We start from the raw sequence: 9635 nt of genomic DNA on the forward strand, positions 1-9635 counted from the left end.
CTACTTACCACACAGTCACTCCTAAGCCTATAGTACTTGAGAAATATTTTCAATTTCTTTTTGAGAGAAAAATTAAAAATTTCTTTATTTTAATTTCATTTTTTTCTTTTGTTTTTTTTTTTTACTTTTAAATCTGTTTTTATGTTGGATATTTATGGATATTTCCTTTTTTCTTTTATTGCAGGCCGACGAAATGTGAAACGCGCCGGGAAGGCAAAGAAGAGCAGCTAAATTTCCTCCATAAAAATCCTTTCACACAACAAAACACGCATTACAGGAGTTGGTAACAGTTATTGGGTGAAGACAGTCCACCCTGCTCAAAACCTGCTGGTGGCCACCAAACATCTTGGCTCATGTCATCCTTCAGCTCAAACCAGATTCATTTTTTCATTATAATAACACCCCCCTCTCCCTCCTCCTCCTCCTCCACCACCACCACCAACCGACATTAACATACACACATACACACTTACATACATACATATGTACACCTCTCACATATACATGTACATGTAGTCATGTGAACACACACACACACACACAAGAATCTCTGCTAGAACGGCAGATAGCATCATTTCTTTTGGGGGATTCATAGATCTCACATCTTTCTCTTTTCTGATTTTGCATTCAATCAAATTTGCGTAGCCCTTTAGAGAATCCCTCAAATTTTTAATCCAAATCCGATAATCCATCTTTATAATCCAAACCCTATAATCCATCTTTCTTCCACTTTAACAACGTTGCGATTTTTTTGTAGATATTAAACTATTTATCGGTAATTTTTCAGTTTTTTGTTCCTTCGTCTCTTTAATTGATTTTTTTTTCTTTCTTTTTTTTTGTGTATATTTTTCGTTGTTTTTCTTGTTTCATCTAGTATTTTTTTCTATTATCATTATTTCGCTTTTTTTTGTTCCACTTTTTTTTTAATTTTCTTTTTCTAGCAGATATCATGGTGTACAGTGGCTGAGAGCAACTTGCCAGCCCCTGGGGGTAAGGCAAGCATTGCAGGGAGGATGTGCTAAATTTTTTTTAATATCAGAAAACTGGTAGAATTGTTGGTGCATCAACCAAAACGATGAATGGTATTTCTTCCAGTTCTTTGTGTTCTGAGCCCAAATCCTGTAGAAATTAGCTTTGCCTCTAATCGATAAAATAAAGTACCAGTTAAATACTGAGGTCAATATAATCGACTTGCCCCTCCCCTCAAAGTTGTGGGCCAGAAAGAATTATTGCCACTTTACATTTACTTATTTATTTTGGTACCTGAAAAATGTTGTACCCAGTTTAGCCCCCATCTATCCTACAACTCTGCTCTTGTGATAATATTTCTAGTAGATATCATGCTGCTCAGCAAAATAGTCATGGGTTACCAGCAAAAATTGCAAGGCGGGTCCATTTTATTTCGATTCTTTTATAGAAAGTAGCAAACCAGCTGAATTATTAAAGCGCCAGACAAAATGTCCAGTGGTATTACTTCCAATTTAGTACATTCCGAGTTCAAATTTCTCCAAAGTCAACTTTGTCTTTCATCCTTCTGGGGCCAATAGAACAAAGTACCAATTAATGGTATCAACTGGCTCCCATTCCTCAAAAGCACTGGCTTTGTGCTTAAACTAGAAACCAAGGGAAGCAAGTTGACAGAATCATTAGAGTATTGGGGAAAAGGCTTTGAGGTCCTTGTTCTGAATCTTTACAGTTTGAGTTCAAATCCTACCAAGATCAGCTAAGCCTTCACCCCTCCAGGATCAATAAAATAAAGTAACAATTAATGATATCAACTGAAAATTGCTGGTCTTTTAGCTAAATTATAAAGAATTATTTCTACATTATATAAGGTGACACATTGGCTCATACCCTAACCCTAACCCTCACAGCATTTCATAACATTCTGAGCTCAAATTCCACAAAGATCAAATTTGCCTTTCGTCCTTTCAGAGTTGATGAAATAAGTACCAATTGAGTTCTAGAATGGATGTAATTGACTAACCCTCTCCACCAAAATCCCAGGCTTTGTGCCATACAGTAAAAAGAATTATTACTACTTTATATTCCGCTTTTGAACTTTTGTGTCCTTAAGAATTTTACACCAAAGCCAGTGGCCCCTGTTTCTTTGCCCACACTACATCACTGATCCTCTGCAACATTACATAACAATCATTTATTCTTGACAGCTGTTTCATGTATTGGAGAGAAAGAAAGAAAATGGTAGAAGATGAATTACAAAATATTTTGGAACAATAAAAGACAACATCGCGAGATGTTGTTTCCTATTTGTGCCAACCATTAAAACAATGCCATCAACTGGCACTTATTCAGTTTACAGACTCTGTGATTGTTAATCAATTTATATATTTTATTCTAGGTGACTGACTGACCCTCATAACCTTCACTCTACCGAACTGAACTGGTTTGCTCAATGACTGATATTTACCATCAACCACACCTCCACCTTTGTACATCATTCACTGCATTCACCTCTACACCCATCCCTAACCATCTCTTACTCTCCTTTCACATTCTGGTCCCTTTATCCACTTGCCCTTCATTGCCCTCGGTCCATATTCTCCCTTAACCCTTTAGCATTCAGATTACTCCGTCAAATGCAATGCTCGTTCATTCACACTGTTTCCAATCAATCCAGCATTATCGTTGCAGCCTCAAGATTTCGATGATGTGGTTGCTTATTTTTAGAATGACATTGTAGGGTAGGTGTGAGAAGCCAGATATGGCTGGTCTGAGCATAAAACAAGTAGAATATTTGGGCTGGATATGGCTGGTTTCAATACTAAAGAACTCATCTTCTTATACCTTGGCAGCAAACTCTGACACCACATCGACATTTCTATCTTCTTTCCAGCTGCTCCCACCTGCCCTTATATAATTCAAGGTAGCCCCATAGCCTTTCTAAAGCAGACACCTGTTCCTCTCTCTCTCTATCATACTCTAGCCCTGTGTTCCCAACCATTTTTTTGTCTATGGACCATTTGGATTCCGATTTTACCCGACTGGAACCTCATAACCATCTGATGTGTAAACAAATCCCATTATATTTTTATATCTAAATATTTTTAGGAATTGTATAAAAAACAAAATTAAAATATTTTCTGTATTATAGCGGTATAACCAATTTCTTGTACATAAACTTTAACAGCAGAATCTCATATGGACCCCAAAGTGTCATAAAGACCCTAGTTGAGAATCACTGCTTTAGGGTTTCAGCCTGGCATAAAACCTCCATCCCCTCTACTACAACCCCACTTAGGTGAGGGGTCATTTTCTTTGTCTTGCAAGTTCCTTGATCATCTTATTCTTATTAGTGCTATTGTTGTGAAGAAAGCATCCAGGTGTAGGGACCATGACAAACACAGACATTGGAGCTGGACACGGTCCTCCGGTTCGTTGGAGTCCAGCAAACCGTTTGACCAATGCCAGTGTAGAAAATGTATGTTGAAGAAAGGTGGTGATTTTTATACAGCATTGCATTCCAAACAGGTGTGAGTGAGGTGTGTTGTGTAGGTGTGTGACAAAGGTGAACAATGATGACAGCTGACTGTAAGGATGGTGATGGCAATGATGATGATGGTGATGATACGTGTATGCATATGTGTGACATGAAAAAAGAAAGAAAGTTGATTTTTAATGTTTTTCCATCCTTAAATATATTTTCATAAAGAGAATCAAAATTGAACCAATCCTATGACTGGCACCCGGCAGATGCCAGGACCCCTGGACTGGTGGTACGTAAAAAGCACTATCCGAATCGTGGCCGATGCCAGCGCCGCCTCGAGTGGCTTCCGTGTCGGTGGCACGTAAAATGCACCAATCCGATCTTGGCCGTTGCCAGCCTCGCCTGGCACCTGTGCGGGTGGCACGTAAAAAGCACCCACTACACTCATGGAGTGGTTGGCGTTAGGAAGGGCATCCTGCTGTAGAAACATTGCCAGATAAGACTGGGGCCTGGTGCAGCCTTCTGGCTTCCCAGATCCCCGGTCGAACCGTCCAACCCATGCTAGCATGGAAAGCGGACGTTAAACGATGATGATGATGATGAGAATAACAAGCTACATAATGTAAAATTTTTACTTTTCAAAAATTCGAAACAGATCCAAGCAACGCTGGGCCATACTACTAGTATATAATAAAATGTAACACTAACCGAGGACCAGGCAGCTCTTGGTCCTCAGCACCTTATCCTCAACATATCGTCTGGTGCCACCAACAGCATGGGTTGTTGTTTCATCATACGAAACCTGGAATACATCGGGGACTTTGATGGACATCAAAATGTCCAAAATAACAATAACTTCAAGGAACACTTTGTACATTAAGGTGAACTAAAACCAGCTTTGGAAAATTATCACTCTTTACTCTTTTACTTGTTTCAGTCATTTGACTGCGGCCATGCTGGAGCACCGCCTTTTAGTCGAGCAAATCGACCCCAGGACTTATTCTTTGTATGCCCAGTACTTATTCTATCGGTCTCTTTTGCCAAACCGCTAAGTAACAGGAACATAAACACACCAGCACCGGTTGTCAAGCAATGCTAGGGGGACAAACACAGACACACACACACACATATATATATATACGACGGACTTCTTTCAGTTTCCGTCTACCAAATCCACTCACATGGCATTGGTCGGCCCGGGACTATAGCAGAAGACACTTGCCCAAGGTGCCACGCAGTGGGACTGAACCCGGAACCATGTGGTTGGTTAGCAAGCTACTTACCACACAGCCACTCCTGCGCCTATCATTGAATATTTATCGAAAATATTCACTGAAATATTTCTTAAACAAATCATGTTTGATGGCACAAGATACACTCAGACATATTAGACGCAACCCTAATTTCAGCAGCGCATGTTCGGGGTGGGGGGGATCATTTGATGCATTAAAGCATGTAATATTTAAAGCAATCTAGTGGTCCATTGTTATGATGATAATTCCCTTTGCAGTACAAGTGATAATAATAATATTTATAGGCGCGGGAGTGGCTGTGTGGTAAGTAGCTTGCTTACGAACCACATGGTTCCGGGTTCAGTCCCACTGCGTGGCACCTTAGGCAAGTATCTTCTAGTATAGCCTTGGGCCGACCAAAGCCTTGTGAGTGGATTTGGTAGACGGAAACTGAAAGGAGCCCATCGTATGTATGTGTCTGTCCCCCCACCAACGTAGCTTCACAACCGATGCTGGTGTGTTTATGTCCCTGTAACTTAGCGGTTCAGCAAAAGAGATGAATAGAATAAGTACTGGGCTTACAAAGAATAAGTCCTGGGGTCGATTTTGCTCGACTAAAGGCAGTGCTCCAGCATGGCCGCAGTCAAATGACTAAAACAAGTAAAAGAGAGAGAGTAAATATAATTATGGAGTCAAGCTATGTAAGGAGACTGTCTGGATTGAAATTAGTGATTAGCAATTAGCTTATAGGAGGCCTGAGTTCAATTAGAGGACCCAGAGTGACTTTTATATTTTTTTTTTTTCGTCTGACCCACACGAGCATGAAAAAGTAGACATGATGATAGTGTGCTTATTTAACATTGCCATGTGGTGGTTGCTGTGGCTTGGTTCTGTCGTAAATATATGTTGATGATGATGTTTGTGTGAGGCTGCATGTGATGCGGCAACAACACCATACAAACGACTAATCATGATTTTATTTACACTGCAGAAGTCAAAGTCGGTCAAGAATTATAATCTTCACATCAAGTCAACACAACTGAAAGAAATATGTTGTAACATTGATGTTACAACATGGATACAAAGGCTTAGTACTGGAGCTTGATTAAGCATAAGAATCTGTACACATCATATCTGCTAGATATAACACATCAGGTTGAGCATGGAGTCATTAAAACAACTGTTTTAACAGCAAGGGAGTGTGTGAAGTGGATCGCAATTCGGCACACTGAAAGTTAGTGCTCAAACAAACCCTATTTATAGGCTATGCATTAAGAACGTTCCATCATATCTATAATGAATGTTAGTGTTTGTCAACAAATCATTTTTGTTGCTGTGTACTGTGTATTAGAATTATTTCAAGTTCCTTTATATCAAGCACAATGAGTGTCAGATGAGATGTTTTATATTTTTGCTTGTCTACATAGAAAGCTTCAAGAAAATAATGTCAACATGGACTAAATAGTCACATGATCTACTTAATGAAGCTGTTAATTATCTCAACACATCTCTCTCTATATAAAGTTGAAGTTGTCTGTGTGTGGCAGGTTTGGTAGCCTTCAACTAACACTATCTCCTCCGAGAACCTGCGGCACAAGTTGACCAAAATTGAGATTATGATAGAAGAAGGCTTGCTCTTCAAATTCAAATCGGACCATGTTAACACCAAAAATTATTTACATCAAAAAGGTGCTTTTTTCTCTATGAAAATTCCTATTTTTTACGATTTTTTGACTGCTGTGTCGCCATTTTTCGGTGTATTTCAACCAGAAAAATGTTCGCTTAAAGAGAATAACAAGCTACATAATGCAAAATTTTTGCTTTTCAAAAGTTCCAATTCTAAAGGGTCAAAACAAACCTGAGCAACGCCAGGCGATACTACTAGTTTATGCTAAAACTCATTACCATAAGTGAGCAGCAAGATGGCGCAATCATCAGCGAGTCAATGTAATCAACTCTCCCCCTCCCCTCAAAACCGATGGCCTTGTGTCAGAAAGAATTATTTAAAGTAGAAACTATATGATCTGAGACCTGTGTGCAGCCCACTCTATTGATGGAATGGTCACAATTGGAACTCCTGTTGGACCCATTGTGATATTCTTTTATTCTTTTGCTTGTTTCAGTCAACTGACTGCTGCCATGCTGGAGCACTGCCATTAGTCAAATAAAGTGACCCCGTCTTTGTAAGCCTAGTACTTATTCAATTGGTCTCTCTTTGCCAAACTGCTAAATTGTGGGGACGTAAACACACCAACATCGGTTGTCAAGTGATGATGGGTGGGGACAAACATACATGCATATATGACGGGCTTCTCTCAGTTTCCATCTACTAAATCCACTCACAGGCTTTGGTCGGCCCAAGGCTATAGTAGAAGACACTTGCCCAAGGTGCCATGCAGTAGGACTGAACCTGGAACCATGTGGTTGGGAAGCAAGCTTATTACCATACAGCCACACGTGCACCTAAAAATGGAATTAGACTGCCATGACCAGGATTCGAACCTGGGTTACCATGGCCATAATGTAGGGTCCTAACCACTAGATGATTACAGCCACTTGTCCAACTTATGTGGAGACCCTTGACAGGATCTTAAATATTTGGTCTGCTAAGCGGAGCTCATGATTAGACACTAACGATAACTATAACTTGAGCCTTGAACCAAACAAGGAGCATTTATGTAGTTGCTTGATCTGCTAAAAGTAACAACCAAATTACATTGCCATTTTAAAAATGATTATATTGAACAAAGGTGGCGAGTTGGCAGAACCATTAGCACGCTGGGCGATATGCATAGCTGTATTTCGTCTGCCGTTACGTTCTGAGTTCAAATTCCACCGAGGTCGACTTTGCTTTTCATCCTTTCAGGGTCGATTAAATAAGTACCAGTTACGCACTGGAGTCAATGTAATCGACTTAATCCTTTTGACTGTCCTCTCTGTGTTTAGCCCCTTGTGGGTAGGAAAGAAATAGGTTATATTGAACGTAGTAACCCCTGAGGCAGGATGGTCACTGGAATTCCGTTGATGTTATGCTTTCTCAATCAGAGCTGGTATGAGTAAACAACAATTTAAGAAGAGAGTCTTTGTGGTTGCTAGAAATAGCAGCAAAATCTCCTTCCCCAAAACTAAATACAACTGTCATAAAAAGAGATAAATTCTAAAATGTCGTCCAAGATACACTGTTTGAAAGAAGATGATGGGATGGTCACAACTGGAATGCCTCTGATCATATGTTAATTTAATTAGTGAGAAACTGCAGCAGTAGCCAATTTGATGATAAAAGCTTGCAAAATTTTTAAGGACACAACAATGGATACAGAAGTGATGACGCCTGACCAACATCATGTCACTGAGTCAGATAGGTGACTTGTCCAGCATGAAATATATGGTTGTAGTGGACAACCAGGCTCAGATCTATATTTAATGTTCACTGCTGGCTAAAAATAAAAGTAGGACATTGTTTTAGATTGTGAAGATGTGTGGCTAAGTGGTTAGGGTGTTGCATGCAAGATTGTAGTTTCAATTCCTGGTCTGGAAAGTGCATTGCATTCTGTGAGTGACCCTGCAATGAACTGGCATCTTATCCAGGGGGAATATTATGATCTCAGTCACTTATATACACCACAGAGACTGTGTAACCAGATCTATCAGACTCAGGACTTGAGACAGTAATGTCCAGAGGGTCTACTTGGCCTTAGTTTTAAGATGAAAGCATTTGCAGGTCCACCAGATGTTCTGACGTCTGTAGACGCCTACCAGATGTTCTACGAACAGTAAATATCTACCAGGTATTCTACAAACTAAATATGCCTTCCAGATGTTCTACAACCAGTTGATAAAAACCAGATGAGCTGTGTGAAGACCACAGATTACAGATGTACTATAGACTAGAGCTGTACTTCTAGCAACAGATGTCCATTGATTTAGTTATCACCAATGGAGATGAGGTTGGAGTTTAGTTGTATCTAACAGACTGTTGGCAGATGACTATTCACAGGTTTGGTCCCGCAACTGCTCAGCAGGGTCTCACGCTTAATGTGTTTCCACCCTGGGCCAAACTGACCCTCTTTGGACACCTAATTGCCATAAAAGACTGACCACCAGGACTCACATTCTCAATTTGGTCGGCCAAATAAGATACCTAAGCAGTTGGATTACTGGGGTATGCCACAACTCTCAAATTAACAATTATGGAGAAAACAACATAAATGCATGTCCTTGGCAAAAGTTGACCATGTCCAGAAAAAATTTGCCATAGGAAAGTTTCTCTGCAAAAAATTTCATCATATAGAAAAATTAGACAAAATTTCATCATATAGACAAAATCACAGAATGGACAATAATGAAGCATATTACTCTTTACTCTTTTACTTGTTTCAGGCATTTGACTGTGGCCATGCTGGAGCACCGCCTTTAGTCAAGCAAATCGACCCCGGGACTTATTCTTTGTAAGCCCAGTACTTATTCTATCGGTCTCTTTTGCCGAACTGCTAAGTGACGGGGACGTAAACACACCAGCATCGGTTGTCAAGCAATGCTAGGGGGACAAACACAGACACACAAACATATACACACACACTTATATATATATATATACATATATACGACAGGCTTCTTTCAGTTTCCGTCTACCAAATCCACTCACAAGGCATTGGTCGGCCCAGGGCTATAGCAGAAGACACTTGCCCAAGATGCCACGCAGTGGGACTGAACCCGGAACCATGTGGTTGGTTAGCAAGCTACTTACCACACAGCCACTCCTGCGCCTATTAGGTCAGGAATTTTAAAAATATTAAAAAGGAATGATGAAAGGATTGAATAGGCAAGTCTTTATTCCATATGTATGGACCAAAAGCCCCCATAGACACAGCCTATACGAAGCATCCACCATCTCTCCAACTTAAACTTTCATAAAGCAAACTGGAAGTTCATTGAGAAAGAGATCCTCAAACAGG

The sequence above is a fragment of the Octopus sinensis genome, linkage group LG2, assembly GCF_006345805.1.
Source record: "Octopus sinensis linkage group LG2, ASM634580v1, whole genome shotgun sequence".
NCBI classification, from domain to species: Eukaryota; Metazoa; Mollusca; class Cephalopoda; order Octopoda; family Octopodidae; genus Octopus; species Octopus sinensis.